The 15226-nt window shown below is 46.7% G+C and overlaps 1 pseudogene; it reads left to right on the top strand.

The window, feature by feature from the left end:
* Positions 1–257: 257 nt before the first annotated feature.
* On the top strand, positions 258–14853 carry LOC122434698 (annotated as a pseudogene).
* The last annotated feature ends 373 nt before the right edge of the window (positions 14854–15226 follow it).

Here is a 15226-nt window from a genome sequence, read left to right as displayed (position 1 = left end):
TCTTTCTCCCTGTCTTCTTTTCTCCAGGTGGCCATGGTAACCCTGAGGGTGAATAATCCCATTCCGGCAAAGATGCCCAAGAAAATTTCTCTCAAAACTCCGACAAAAAGGCTGAAGACAATCAGATGCTCAAAGCTCTGTAGCCAGAGTTCCATGGCGAATCAACAGCTGAATCAGAAGGAACCAGAGGACGTCCCAGAGACCATGCCCAAGCCATTCCAGGTAATCAGAAGTAACTTGAGGTAGTTCCAAAGACCATGGAGAACCCTGCCATTCCAGGTAATAATAATGAATCAGAGGAGATTCCATACACCGTGGAGACCCCTGCATTTCCAGCTAATCAGAATCAACCAGAGGAGTTCCAGCGACATAGGAGACCACTGCCATTCCAGCAAATCAGAGCGTACCAGAGGAGGTCCCAGAGACGATGGAGTCCCCTGCCATTTCACCTGGACCAGTCGACAGCCAGTGATTTCGGTGCATGGCTAGACACCTCAGAAATGGTTGGGGGCCTGGCCGCTGAGTACTGGCCAAAAGTAAAGATGCTGAATATTATTGCACCTGCATACACTAATAACGAAAATAAATTAAATCAAGGGGATGTGAAATTATGTTTGTCTCTGAGTTCTCTGATAGTGGTGGGCAGAGAGGGCAGGGAAGGGACAAGTGTGTGAGGAGGGAGGGAGATGGTTTCCGTGGAGTTGGAGATGGGACCAGAAGGTCCAGATTGCCAGAAAGTAGGGGGAAGAACTGGTTCCAGACTGAGCTTCAAAGACACACTTCCCATGGGAGAAGAGGAAGAGGACTTGGAGTTTGTCTGTGTGAGTGCAGAGATGGACACTGAGCTGGGGAGCTGTGTCATGTGTCGGGGGGGGGGCAGTGCCATTTGCTCAAAAGGCATATAAGGGAGCTGCCCCATCAAAAGAATGGAATATTGACATTTGCAGCAACATGGAAGGTAGAATATTGAGTAAAATAACTCAGACAGAAATTGACAAATACTGTATGATATCACCTATAGAATGTAAACATACCGAAAATTAGAGAATATAATAATAATGGAGGTGCACAAATATAGAGAAGCATCTAATGGTTACCAGCGGGGAGGAGAAGAGGGTGGGGCAATACAGAGGTGGGGTAGTGAGAGGCACGCAGCGATATTTAGGTGGAAAATGAGCTCAGGAATGCAATGTACAACATGGGGAATAGAGCCAGGACTTTGTCATAACTATAAATGGAAAGCAAGCTTTAACAGTTGTATAATAAGAAAGAAAAGGAAAGAAAGAGGCGGGAGGAAAGAGGGAAGAAAGGAAGGAAATGAAGCGCGTTTTTGGAGGTCAAAAAGTCAAAACTGATTAGGCCCTTTTTATCAAATGATTCTATTTTATGTTATTTTATTCATTTCAATTGGTGGGTAGTTACTTTACAATATTGTGGTGATTTTTGTCATACATTGACATGAATCAGCCATAGGAGTACATGTATTCCCCATCCTGATTCCCTCTCACATCTTCCTCCCAATCCAATCCCTCTGGGTCAGCCCAGTGAACCAGTCCAGGGCACCCTGTCTTATGCATCGAATATGGTCTGACTATCCCTTTCACATATGGTAATATACATGTTTGAATGCTATTCTCTCAGATCAAACTACCCTCGCTGTCTCCAACAGCGTCCAAAAGACTGTTCAGTAAATCTATGTCTCTTTTGCACTCTCCCATATAGGGTTATCATCTCCATCTTCCTAAATTCAATATATATGCCTTAGTATAGTGTATTGGTGTTTTTCTTTCTGACTTACTTCACTCTGTATAATAGGCTCCAGTTTCATCCACCTCATTAGAATGGATTCACATGTGTTCTTTTAATGGCTGAGCAATATTCCACTGTGTCTATGTACAACAGCTTTCTTACCCATTTGTATGCTGATGGACATCTACGTTGCTTCCATGCCCTGGTTATTGTAAACAGTGCTGTGATGACCACTGGGGCACACGTGTCTTTTTCACTTCTCGGTGAGTCAGGATTTGAATGAGGAGAAACCATGATGACTATTAGCCTGTTAGTGGTAAACCTGCACATGAGTTTGGTTGAAGGAGTGAGACCAAATTTGGAGATGGTTGTTTCAAACCGGCTGAGAGTGCTCAGATGGACATGTGGGGTGCTGTCCTGTTGGGGGACATCTCTGGTTGCTCTGATCTCACCAGCAACAGAGGATTTTATTTCCTTCCTTTCATTTCCCTTTTTTACCTTTCTCCCTTTTTCCTCCTTACCTGAATTTCTTTCACAAACATGTAATGTGCTGCTCTGTGCAGTGCTTCATTTTTCAGTCATGTCCAACTCTTTGTGACCACATGGACTGTAGCCGGCTAGGCTCCTTGGTCCATGGGGATTCTCCCGGGAAGCCACTGGAGCACGCTGCCATTCCCCACTCCAGGGGATCATCCGAACCCAGGGATTGAATCCTGGTCTCCCGTGTTGAAGGTGTTTTTTTTTTGTTGTTGTTTTTTTTTTTTTTTTTTTTTTTTTTTTACTATCTGAGCCATCGGGAAGCCCTTAAAATGGGTTTCATCTGACGGTATGTTTTTCATATCTGTAAGATCAAATGGGGTCTATTTTAGGATTTCCATGTCTCTCCTTATTTTTAGAACACACAAAACATATTTATTCCAAGTATCCTAATGTCTCTGTCTGCACTTACTAAAATCTATGCCACTTCTGCCTGAGTTCCAGTTCTCAAGGTAATTTAGTATGATTTTTCTTACCTTCATTAGATTTAATGTGTTCTTAACGTGGTTGGGGACTAGTTCCATACTCTTCTTGTGAATTGGGTGCTCATGTCTTTAAATATGTCTTCATAAATTTAAAGGCCAGTCATGCATCTTTCTTATATAGTGTTGGCTCGTGCCTCTTGCACATTTTTCTATCAGGTTTTAAGAAGTTCTAACAATTCTAAGAGTCATCTTTTGTGTTTGTTTATGGCGTGATTTTTCTACCTCTTAAAATATTCAGCAGTGTGATGGACCGAGGAGAGTTAGCAACAAATGGACAACAGGTTGTGAACACTTCACAGGAAACCCAGGAAGACCCACTAAGCCAACAAACTGTCTCCTGGGCTACACCTCAGGCTGGTTGACACTACAAGTCAATTGGACAAACAAGGACTGAGGTAGAGCACACAATGAATTCCCCTTTCCTTCAGAGCCAACCAGCTGAATGAGAGACCATGGGAACTAGATGCACAGGACAGGATGACTCAGTGTTTCATACAAGAAGCTGGAAGCGTGTGGCAGCTGCTCATGGAAATGAAATCCACCTTGGTTTTGGCTGTGAGGTAAGCTCCAAGCGAGCTTCCAGCAAGAAAACAAGATGAGAAAAGAGATTTGTGAGGACACGTGTTGAGAAGACCTTTGCACACAAGGCTCACACAGCTCTGGGCAAGCTCCACCTCTTGCTGGGAATACTAATCAGCCTCAGGTGGGCATTTCCTGCATGGAACCCCAAACACAACCTGAAACATGCATTTCTCTGCCTCTTCCCCATCACCGTATTAAAACCCAAGCCTGGGTAGTACTCCTAGTGAGGTGACCCTGAGTCCTAGACTTGAAACGAGACAGCTCCGAGTCGAGCAAGGGCAAGTGTATTCACTGCATTCTCACAGCCTGATGACAATGGTTTCTGACTGGAGTCCAGAAAACGGAGACGAATACCGCGATCATTGAGACAAGGAGGCGGGATGGAAAGGTTTCTGTCGGCTGCCCAGAATTCAATAGGCTTCAAGGTGCATTAAGACCATATTGCACGACGAACGAGCAATGATTCTCGCTTCCACAAACACTTAAACACAACCTAGTTGTCATGGAGGGAGTTTAGGCAAGATTAGAAAAGCTAGATAATGGTGAAAGCTGAGAGAAAATAGAATGAATGCCCGAGGAGTGTGGCTGTGGGGCAATGTTTGGAGGAGATGCACTTTGCCTGCTGTGTGACCCTTCAGAGTTGACATAGAGGTGAGTGTGGCAGGTGAGTTTGGAGGCCTCTTGAGGGCATTACTAATGCCTCATTTCTCCCAGCAAATCATCTGAATTACTCCCATTCCTCCGCTGGACATGTTAGGATGGGGCTTTGTGATGTCAAGGCTCACCCAGGGCCACCATTGGCTGGGGAACAGACTTGCTGTCCTCATGAAGCATGAGGGTGAGGCTCTAGGTGGACGGGTATATATAGGGGTTCTCAGGGCCTCTGAGCAGACCACTGTGAGTCCTCCAAATGACTGAGGTGACTGGGAAGTCACAAGGCTCCAGAGTAGTTATGGAACCCCCACCTCCTGTTACCCAGGAGAAGATGAATACTTTCTATCAATTGAGGTCCAGAAAAAATTGTCAAAGTGAACAGAACCCAGCAAAATTCATCTTGCCCATTGACTCCACACGAGAAGACACCCTCCCCTGTCCTTGCCTGGCACATAACCCTTCTCTGCCCACACCCCTTCTCCTGAATTCATCGATCCCATCTGTCTTCACACTCTTGCATAAACCAGTGCCATTCGTGCTCCCTGTCTTGTTTTCTCCAGGGGGCCAGGGTAACTGTGAGGGTGAATAATCCCATTCCAGCAAAGCTGACCAAGAAACTTCTCTTAAAACTCCCACCACAACAAAACTTAAGAAATTAAGCTGCTCAAAGCTCTGTAGACAGAGTTTCAAGGCGAATGATCAGCTGAATCAAAGGAACAAAAGGAGGTCCCAGAGACCATGGAGCCCCAAGCCATTCCAGGTAATCAGAAGGAGCCAGAAGAGTTCCCAGACACAGTGGACCCCCTGCCATTCCAGCTAAAAAGAAGGAATCAGAGGAGGTCCCAGAGACCATGGTGTTCCCTGCATTCCAGTTAATCAGAATGAACCAGAGGAGAAACCAGAGATCATGGAGACCCCTGCAATTCCAGCTAATGAGAACGACCCAGAGGAGGTCCCAAAGACCATGGAGAATCCTGCAATTCCAGCTGGAACAGTGGACAGCCAGTGATTTCTGGCCATGGCTAGACACCTCAGAAGTGCTTGGGGGTCTGGCCGCTGAGTACTGGCCAAAAGTACAGATGCTGAATATTATAGCAACTGCATACACTAATAACGAAAATAGAAAATCAAGCTGATGTGAAATTATGTTTGTGTCTGAGTTCTCTGATAGCGGGGGGCAGAGAGGGCAGGGAAGGGATAAATGTGTGAGAAGGGAGGGAAATGGCTTCTACAGCGTTAAAGATGGTATTAGAAGTTCCAGGATGCCAGAAAGTAGGGGGAAGAACTGGTTCTAGACTTAACTTCAAATACACACTTCCCATGGAAGAAGAGGCAGAGGACTTGGAGTTTGTCTGTGTGAGTGCAGAGATGGACACTAAGCAGGGGTGCTGTGTCAGGTGTGTGGGGGCAGTGCCATTTGTTCAAAAGGCATACAAAGGAGCTGCCCCATCAAAAGAATGGAATATTGGCATTTGTAGCAACATGGAAGGTAGAATATTGAGTAAAATATCTCAGACAGAGTTTGACAAATAATATATGATATCACTTATAGAATGTAAACATACCGCAAAGTAGTGAATATGATAATAATGGAGGTGCACAAATATAGGGAAGCATCTACTGATTACCAGTGAAGAGGATAAGAGGGCGCGGCAATACAGAGGTCGGGGAGTGGGAGGCACGCGTTGATAGTTAGGTGGAAGATGAGGTTAGGGATGAATTGTACAAAATGGGGAATAGAGCCAGGACGTTGTCATAACTATAAATGGAAAGCAAGCTTTAACTGTTGTATAATCAGAAAGAAAAGGAAAGAAAGGGGGGGAGGAAGGAAGGAAGAAAGGAAGGAAAAGAAGGGCGTTTTTGGTGGTCAAAAAGTCAATAATAAATAGGAACTTTTTATCAAAGGATTACATTTTATTTTATTTTATTTATTTTAATTGGTGGATATTTACTTTACAATATTGTGGTGGTTTTTGCCATACATTGACATGAATCAGCCATGGGAGTTCATGTATTCCCCATCGTGATTCTCCCTCACATCTTCCTCCCAATCCAATCCCTCTGCATCAGCCCAGTGAACCAGTCCTGGGCACCCTGTCTTAGGCATTCAACATGGACTGGGTGTCCCATTCACATATGATAATATACATATTTCAGTGCTCTTCTCTCAGATCATCCCACCCTCGCCGCCTCCCACAGAGTCCAAAAGACTGTTCTGTAAATCTGTGTCTCTTTTGCTGTCTCCCATATAGGGTTATCATCTCCATCTTCCTAAATTCAATATATATGCCTTAGTATAGTGTATTGGTGCTTTTCTTTCTGACTTAATTCACTCTGTATAATAGGCTCCAGTTTCATCCAACTCATTAGAATGGATTCACATGTGTTCTTTTAATGGCTGAGCAATAATCCACTGTGTCTATGTACCACAGCTTTCTTACCCATTTGTCTGCTGATGGACATCTAGGTTGCTTCCATGCCCTGGTTATTGTAAACAGTGCTGTGATGAACATTGGTGCACACGTGTCTTTTTCACTTCTGGGTGAATCAGGATTTGAATGCGGAGAAACCATGATGACCATTAGCCTGTTGGTGGTAAACCCTGCACCTGAGTTTGGTTGAAGGAGTGGGACCAAAGTTGGAGATGGTTGTTTCAAACCGGCTGAGAGTGCTCAGATGGAGATGTGTGGTGCTGTCCTGCTGGGGGATATCTCTGGTTGCTTTGTTCTCACCAACAAAGGAGGATTTTCTTTCCTTCCTTTCATTTGCCTTGTTTCCCTTTCTCCCGCTTTCCTCCTTACCTGAATTTCATTCACAAACTTTCAGTGTGCTGCACTGTGCAGTTCTTCATTGTTCAGCCATGTCCAACTCTTTGTGACCCCATGGACTGTAGCCCGCCAGGCTCCTCTGTCCATCGGGATTCTCCATGCAGCATACTGGAGCAGGCTGGCATTCCCCCCTCCAGGGGATCTTCCCAACCCAGGGATTGAATCCTGGTCTCCCATGTTGCAGGTGGGTTTTATTTTATTTTATTTTTTTTACTATCTGAGCCATCAGGAAACCCTTTAGATTGCCTTCATCTGACACTATGTTTTTCATATCTGTAAGATCAAATGGGGTCTATTTTATGATTTCCATGATTCTCCTTATTTTGAGAAAACACAAAACATATTTATTCCAAGTATGCTAATGTCTCTGTCTGCAATTACTAAAATCTATACCACTTCTGCCTGAGTTTCAGTTCTCAAATGAATTTTAGTATGGTTTTTCTTGCCTTCATTAGATTTAATATGTTCTTAACGTGGTTCGGGGCTAGTTCCATACTGTTCTTGTTAATTGGCTGCTCATGTCTTTAAAATGTTTTCATAAACTTAAAGACCACTTATACATCTTTCTTATAAAGTGTTGGCCCGTGCCACTTGCCTATTTTTCTATCAGGTTTTAAGATCTTCTAACAATTCTATGAGTCATCTTGTGGGTTTGTTTACGGCGTGCTTTTTCTATCTCTTAAAATGTTCAGCAGTGGCATGGACCCTGGGTGAGTAAGCAACAAATGGACAACAGGATGTGATCACTTCACAGGAAACCCAGGAAGACCCACTAAGCCAACAGACTGTCCCCTGGGCTGCACCTCAGGCTGGTTGACACTATGAGTCAATTGGAAAAACGAGGACTGAGGTGGAGCACACAATCCATTCCCCTTTCCTCCAGAGCCAACCAGCTGAATGAGAGACCATGGGAACTAGATGCACAGGACAGGATGACTCAGTTTTTCATCCAAGAACCTGGAAGCTTGTTGCACCTGCTGATGGAAATGAATTCCACCTTAGTTTTGGCTGTTAGGTAAGCTCCAAGGAAGCTTCCAGCAAGAAAACAAGATGAGAAAAGTGATTTGTGAGGGCACGTGTTGAGAAGATGTTTCACACAGGGCTCAGACAGCTCGGGGCAAGCTCAACCCCTTTCTGGAAATACTAATCAGTCGTAGGTTGGCATTTTCTGCATGGGTAACCCAAGCACAACCTGAAACAAGCATTTCTCTGCCCCATCCCCGGCACCCTGTTCAACCCAAGCCTGGGTACTACTCCTAGTGAGGTCACCCTGAGTCCTAGACTTGAAACAAGACATCTCCGTGTGGAGGAAAGGCAAGTGTGTTCACTGCATTCTCACAGCCTGAAGACAAGGGTTTCCGACTGGAGACCAGAAAATGGAGGCCCGCTCCGGGAAAACTGAGACAAAGAGGCGGGATGGAAAGGTTTCTGTCGGCTGGCCCAGAATTCAATGGGCTTCAAAGTGCATTAAGACCACAGTGCAGGACAAATGAGCAATGATTCTCGCTTCCACAGACACTTAAACACAACCTAGTTTTCATGGAGGGATTTTAGGCAAGATATGAAGAGCTAGACAATGGTGAAATCTGAGAGAGGACAGAATGAATGCCCAAGGAGTGTGGCTCTGCGAAAACGTCTGGAGGAGATGCACTCTGCCTGCTGGGTGAACCATCAGAGTTGACATAGTGGTGAGGGTAGAAGGGTAGTTTGGAGGCCTCTTTAGGGCATTACTAATGCCTCATTTCTCCCAGCAAATCATCTGAATTGCTCCCCATCCTCCACTAGACATATCAGGATGGGGCTTTGTGATGTCAAAGATCACCCAGGGCCACCATTGGCTGGGGAAGAGACTTGCTGACCTCATAAAGCATGAGGGTGAGGCTCCATCGGGACGGGTATATATAGGGGTGCTCAGGGTCTCTGAGCAGACCACTGTGTGTCCTCCAAATGCCTGAGGTGACTGGGAAGCCACAAGGCTCCAGAGTAGTTATAGAACACGCACCTCCTTTTACACAGGAGAAGATGAAGAACTCCTATTAATTGAGGTCCAGAAAAAATGTCAAGGTGAACTGAACCCAGCCAAAGTTTTCTTGCCCATCGACCCCACCCCAGAAGACACCCTCTCTTTTCCTTGCCTGGCACATAATCCTTCTCTGCCCACACCCCTTCTCCTGAGGCCATAGTTCCCACCTGTCTTCACACTTTCACTAAACCAGTGCCATTCTTGCTCCCTGTCTTGTTTTCTCCAGGTGGCCAGGGTAACCGTGAGGGTGAATAATCCCATTCCGCCAAAGCTGCCCAAGACAACTTCTCTGAAACTCCCACCACAAAAAAGCTTAAGAAATCAGATACTCAAAACTCTGTAGCCAATGTTCCAAGGCGAATGAACAGCTGAATCAGAAGGAATCAGAGGATGTCCCAGAGACCATGGAGACCCCTGCCATTCCAGCTAATCAGAATGAACCAGAGGAGGTCCCAGTGACCATGGAAACCCCTGCATTTGCAGCTAATCAGAATGAACCAGAGGAGCTCCCAGATACCATGGAGACCCCTGCCATTCCAGCTAATCAGACCGAACCAGAGGACATCCCAGACACCATGGAGACCCCTCCCATTCCAGGTAATAAGAAGGAACCAGAAGAGGTCCCAGTCACCTTGGAGACCCCTGCATTTCCAGCTAATCAGAAGAAACCAGAGGAGTCCCAGACACCATGGAGACCCCTGCCATTCCAGCTAATTAGAATGAATAGAGGAGGTTCCAGAGACCATGGAGACACCTGCATTTCCAGCTAATGTGAGTGAACCAGAGGAGGTCCCAGAGACCATGGAGACCCCTGCCATTCCAGCTAATCAGAACGAACCAGAGGAGTTCCCTGACACCATGGAGACCCCTGCCATTCCAGTAATCAGAACGAACCAGAGGAGGTCCCAGAGACCATGGAGATCCCTGCCATTCTAGCCAGACCAGTGGATAGCCTGTGATTTCAGGGCATGGCTAGAGACCTCAGAAATGCTCTGGGGTCTAGCCGCTGAGTACTGGCCAACAGTACAGATGCTGAATATTATTGCAACTGCATACATTAATAACAAAAATAAAATATAATCAACCTGATGTTAGATTAAGTTTGTTTCTGAGTTCTCTGACAGTGGCGGGCAGAGAGGTCAGTGAAGGGATAAGTGTGTGAGGAGGGAGGGAGATGGCTTCTGTGGAGTTGGAGATGGGAGCAGAAGGTCCAGGTTGCCAGAAAGTGGGGGGAAGTACTGATTCCAGACTGAGCTTCAAAGACACACTTCCCATGGGAAAGAGGAAGAGGACTTGGTTTTTCTCTGTGTGAGTGCAGAGATGGACAATTTGCTGAGGAGCTGGGTCATGTTGGGGGGGGCATTGCCATTTGTTCAAAAGGCATACAAAGGAGCCACCCCATCAAAAGAAGGGAATATTGACATTTGCAGCAACATGGAAGGTGGAATATTGAGTAAAATGATTCAGACAGACATAGACAAATACTGTATGATATCACTTGTAGAATCTAAACATACTGCAAAGTAGAGAATATGATAAAAATGGAGGTGCACAGATATAGAGAAGCATCTACAGGTTAGAGGCGCAGAGGGGAAGAGGGAGGGGAAATACAGAGGTGGGGGTGTGGGAGCCACGCAGTGTTAGTTATGTGGAAAATGAGCTCAGGTATCCATTGTAGAACATGGAGAATAAAGCCAGGATTTTGTCATACCTATAAATGGAAAGCAAGCTTTAACAATTGTATAATCAGAAAGAAAAGGAAAGAAAAACGGGGGAGGAAGGAGGGAAGAAATGAAGGAAAAGAATAGCGCTTTTGGAGGTAGAAAAGCCAATACTGATTAGGCCCTTTTTGGCAAAAGAATCTATTTTATTTTATTTTATTTATTTTAATTGGTGGGTAATTACTGTGAGTCGAGCAGAAGTAACACAGCTTAGATTAGGTGTAGGCCTTCCTACTTGGTTAGATCATCAGGTAGCTTTCGCTTAACACTGACCACTGTTTGCCAATTAGGACCAGTTAGGTTTCACTTAACACTGACTGATGTTTGCCAATTAGGAAATTAGGAACGGGATGGAAACACCCAGGAAAGTCCTGCACACGCGAATATTGACCAATGAAATTGCTTTGCAAACGTGTGACCAATCCGCTTCTCACCCTATAAATTTGTGTAACAGCTTGGGCTCTCTGACTCGCACCACTGCTTTGGTTGCAGGCGGAGAGTCCTGGCTCGAGTCAGTAATAAACTTCCCTTCCTGCGAGTTGCATTGTCTTGGAGGCCTTCTCTCTTCCCACTCGGGGATTCGGACATCAGGCATAACATTTGGGGGCTCGTCCAGGATCCCTTTACCCGGGGAAGACAACACTTCCAGGACAGAGGGGAAGGATAGGTAATAGCACCGGTGCTCAGGAAAACTCAGGGGGCCCAAAAACCCAGCGCTGTGTTGTCAGCTGTCCGTGTGTTTGTCTTTGGCTCTCTGTGTCTGTGTGTGCCGGCATTGTCTCAGGCAGGACAGGAAGTGCAGAGTAATTCCAGGGCCCTGCTGTAAAGCAGGAAGGTATGTGGCACAGGAAGTCCAGAGTAATTCCAGGGCCCTGCTGTAAAGCAGGAAGGTATGTGGCACAGGAAGTCCAGAGTAATTCCGGGGCCCTGCTGTGAAGCAGGAAGGTATCTGGGCAGGAGAAAGCTTTCTCCAGCCGGCTAAAGGCCGAGGCCAGTGAGCGTGCTGGAAGGCAGTCGGCTCTGTGGGAAGGAAAGTTCCTCTCCTGATCCCGAGTCTGGTCAGGGGGCCCAAAAACCCAGCGCTGTGTTGTCGGCCGACATTTGTCAGTCCGTGTGTTTGTCTTTGGCTCTCAGTGTTTTTCCGTGTTTGAGTGTGTGCTGGCATTGTCTCTGGTTCAATTCCCACTCTTTTCAGGAGTTTCAGTGAACAAGCGAGCAGTTGTGGGGGCAATTGATGTGTCCCGGCCAGGGCTCTAGTTATTGATGAGTTATCCAGGGCTCTGGCTGTCTCTGTAGGCCCTACAATAAATGAGCCTCAATAACTAGAGCCCAACCAGGTGAAACTCTCCTTTCACTACGATTGTCAGCAGCTGTTACAGGAGCGAATTCTGGCAGAAGCATGGAAACGGGTCCCAGGGGCCAACAGGAGGCCAACCGCCCAGCCTCATCTCCTGGACGAGGGGTTTCCTCTGTTGCGGCCTAACTGGGATTTTGAGCGAGCGGAAGGTAAGGAGCATCTCCGAGTGTACCGCCAGACTCTGATGGCTGGCCTGCGGGCCCCAGCAAGAAAGCCAACAAATTTGGCAAAGGTAAATTTAGTCAGGCAAGAGCCCACTGAGAGCCCGACAGCCTTCCTAGAGAGGCTAATGGAAGCTTTCAGGCAACATACACCTATGGATCCCCAGGCTGAGGAGTCATGTACTGCAGTTCTGTTAGCGTTTGTAAATCAGGCAGCCCCAGATATTAGGAAGAAATTACAAAAGATAGAGAGATTGGGAGAACAGACGATTCAGGATTTATTGAAAGCAGCTGAAAAGGTATTTAATAATAGGGAGACCCCAGAAGAAAGGGAAGAACGAATTCGACGGGAGGAAAGGGAATTAGCTGAGAAGATCAGGAAGGAAGATAGAGAATATAGAATGAGGGAAAACTGGAAGAACCAGAGGGAGCTAGCCCAGATTATGGGAGAAAAACAGAAACCAAAATGGCAGGCCCTAAAGAAAGATAAGTGCGCCTACTGCAGAGAACAGGGGCACTGGAAAAACGAGTGCCCTAAGAGGGATCTGAGGAGAGGTACGACCCAGAGAGAGAATCTCCCCTGGAACTCAAATTCTATATGCGGGGGAAGACAGTGACTAGGGGAGTCAAGACTCAGCACCCCTCCCCGAGTCCTGGGTATATGTTGGATAATTGCAGTCATGAGGAACTGGAAAATTCTGCTGCCTATTAGCCTGTCAAATGTAGACTTTGTACCTCTCTATGGTGGAGATCAGACCCAGAAAGTTCTTGCTCTTTTGCACCTGAGGACTCACTCACAGCTGTGGTGTGTTACCTTGCTGATCAGTGGTGGGCTATTGATGATATTGTGACAACATCTGTCCCTTCTAGAGAGGGGCTTAAGCAGGTGAGAAGTCTTGGGGAGAGAGTGGTTAAAGCAGGAAATGGAGAGAAATGAGATCCCATTCCTGTGTCATAGCAGTACTGATTATGGTAAGATTCTGTGGAAGAAAGGAGAGGCCATTGGGTTTTATTCAGTTAAGCCTACAGAGCTGGGAGAATGACAGTCATGGATGGACTTGGACAGCCGATATATGTCTTATCCCTAGCCTTAAGAGATGAATAAATACCCGTTGGCCTGGGCTGAAACGGTAGGGGTGGGACTGGCCAAACAGACATCCGGTCCTCATCAAGCTAAAGGCCTAGGCAACTCCTGTGAGGGTGAGATAGTACCCCATGAGCCAGGAAGCTCGGTGGAGGATCACTCCCCACATTTGATGTCTCATGAATGCCGGAATTCTCAAGCGGTGTCAATCCCCTTGGAACACCCCCTTACTGTCGGTAAAGAAGGCCAGGGGGGACAGATTACCTGCGAGAAGTCAACAAACAGTGAGTGACAACTAACCCCATACCCTCCTGAGCAGTTTGCTGCCTGAGTACACTTGGTACACTGTGTTGGACTTGAAAGATGCCTTTTTCAGCCTACCTCTGGTGGCCCAGAGCCAGGAGATATTTGCCTTTGAGTGGACTGAGGGGGAAGGCCAACCAGTAATACCACAGAGGTTCAAGAGGCTCTGAGTGAGGACCTCTACGAATATTGGACTTGCCACCCAGAGGTCCTTCTTCTAATAGCCTGGCAAGAGGTCACCTGTTTGGGGTATAAGAACAGGCAGGGGCAAAGGTGGCTAACCCAGGCCATGAAGGCCCAAGACCCCCCGCCAGGTGTGAGAGTTTCTGGGACTGATGGATATTGCAGACTGTGGACCATGGGGTTTGCTGAGAGGGCCTGGCCCTTGTATGAGGGAAGTAAAGAGACCCCAAGCTAGACTTGGACTGAGACAATGAAACAGGTTTTCCAGACACTCAGACGGGCCCTACTAGAAGCCCCAGCCCTTGCCCTATCTAACCCAAAATAAGTCATTCCAGCTGTTTGTAGCTCCATGATGGTTCACTGATGGGAGCAGCTATGTAAAACATGGGCAAAGGAAAGCGGGAGCCACCGCGGTAGAAGAGTACAGTTGTGAATATGGCTCCATGAAGTTTTATGCACTGTGTGGCTTTGGTGGGGTCTTAAGTTGTGGTCTGACACACACTGCTGTTGTTCCTCTGGATTTAGTGAAATGCCATATGCAGGTGGACCTACAGAAGTACCAGGGCATTCTTAATGGATTTTCAGCTACACTCAAAGAGAATGGTTTCCGTGGTTTGGCCAAAGGATGGGCCCCGACCCTCACTGGCTACTCCCTGCAGGGGCTCTGCAAGTTTGGCTTTTATGAAGTACATGCTTGGAGAGGAGAATGCCTATCTGTGGCACACATCACTGTATTTGGCTGCCTCTGCCAGTGCTGAATTCTTTGCTGACATTGCTCTGGCTCCTATGGAAGCTGCTAAGGTTCAAATTCAAACCCAACCGGGTTATACTAACACTCTGAGGGATGCAGCTCCCAAAATGTATAAGGAAGAAGGCTTAAAGGCGTTCTACAAGGGGGTTGCTCCTCTTTGGATGAGACAGATACCATACCCCATGATGAAGTTTGCCTGCTTTGAACGTACTGTTGCTGATTCCGTGGTGTCTGTGTTTCATAAAGAGAAGGGTAGCAATGCCTCTCACGTCCTCAAGAGACTTGGATTTAGAGGTGTATGGAAGGGACTCTTTGCCCGCATCATCATGATCAGCACTCTGACTGCACTCTGTGAAGGTCTGCTTCAGGCTCCCTTGCCCTCCTCCCCCTGAGATGCCAGAGTCTCTGAAGAAGAAGCTTGGGTACACTCAGTAGATAAATGAAAGCAAATATGGATTGAATCTGTATGTTGATCAGTGTTTGAGGAAAATACAACTAGACAAGAGATAATCCAGGCTTGCAAAGTGTGCCAGCTGATGAGGACAGGGAAAAAGCAGCACACGGGAACAAGGTACCGAGAGGAAGAGCCAGGGCAAGACTGGGAGATAGATTTCACTGAGGTAAGGCCAGGCAAGTACGGGTATCGCTATATGTTGGTTCTGGTAGATACCTTCTCAGGGTGGGTGGAAGCCTTCCCCGCTAAGGGAGAGACAGCAATAGTGGTTGCTAAAAAGATCTTAGAGGAGATAATGCTTAGGTACGGGCTGCCGGTGACTATGGGCTCTGATAACGGACCTGCCTTTGTGAG

This window comes from Cervus canadensis, chromosome X (assembly GCF_019320065.1).
Source record: "Cervus canadensis isolate Bull #8, Minnesota chromosome X, ASM1932006v1, whole genome shotgun sequence".
NCBI lineage: Eukaryota > Metazoa > Chordata > Mammalia > Artiodactyla > Cervidae > Cervus > Cervus canadensis.
This window is presented reverse-complemented; position numbering and strand designations above follow the sequence as displayed.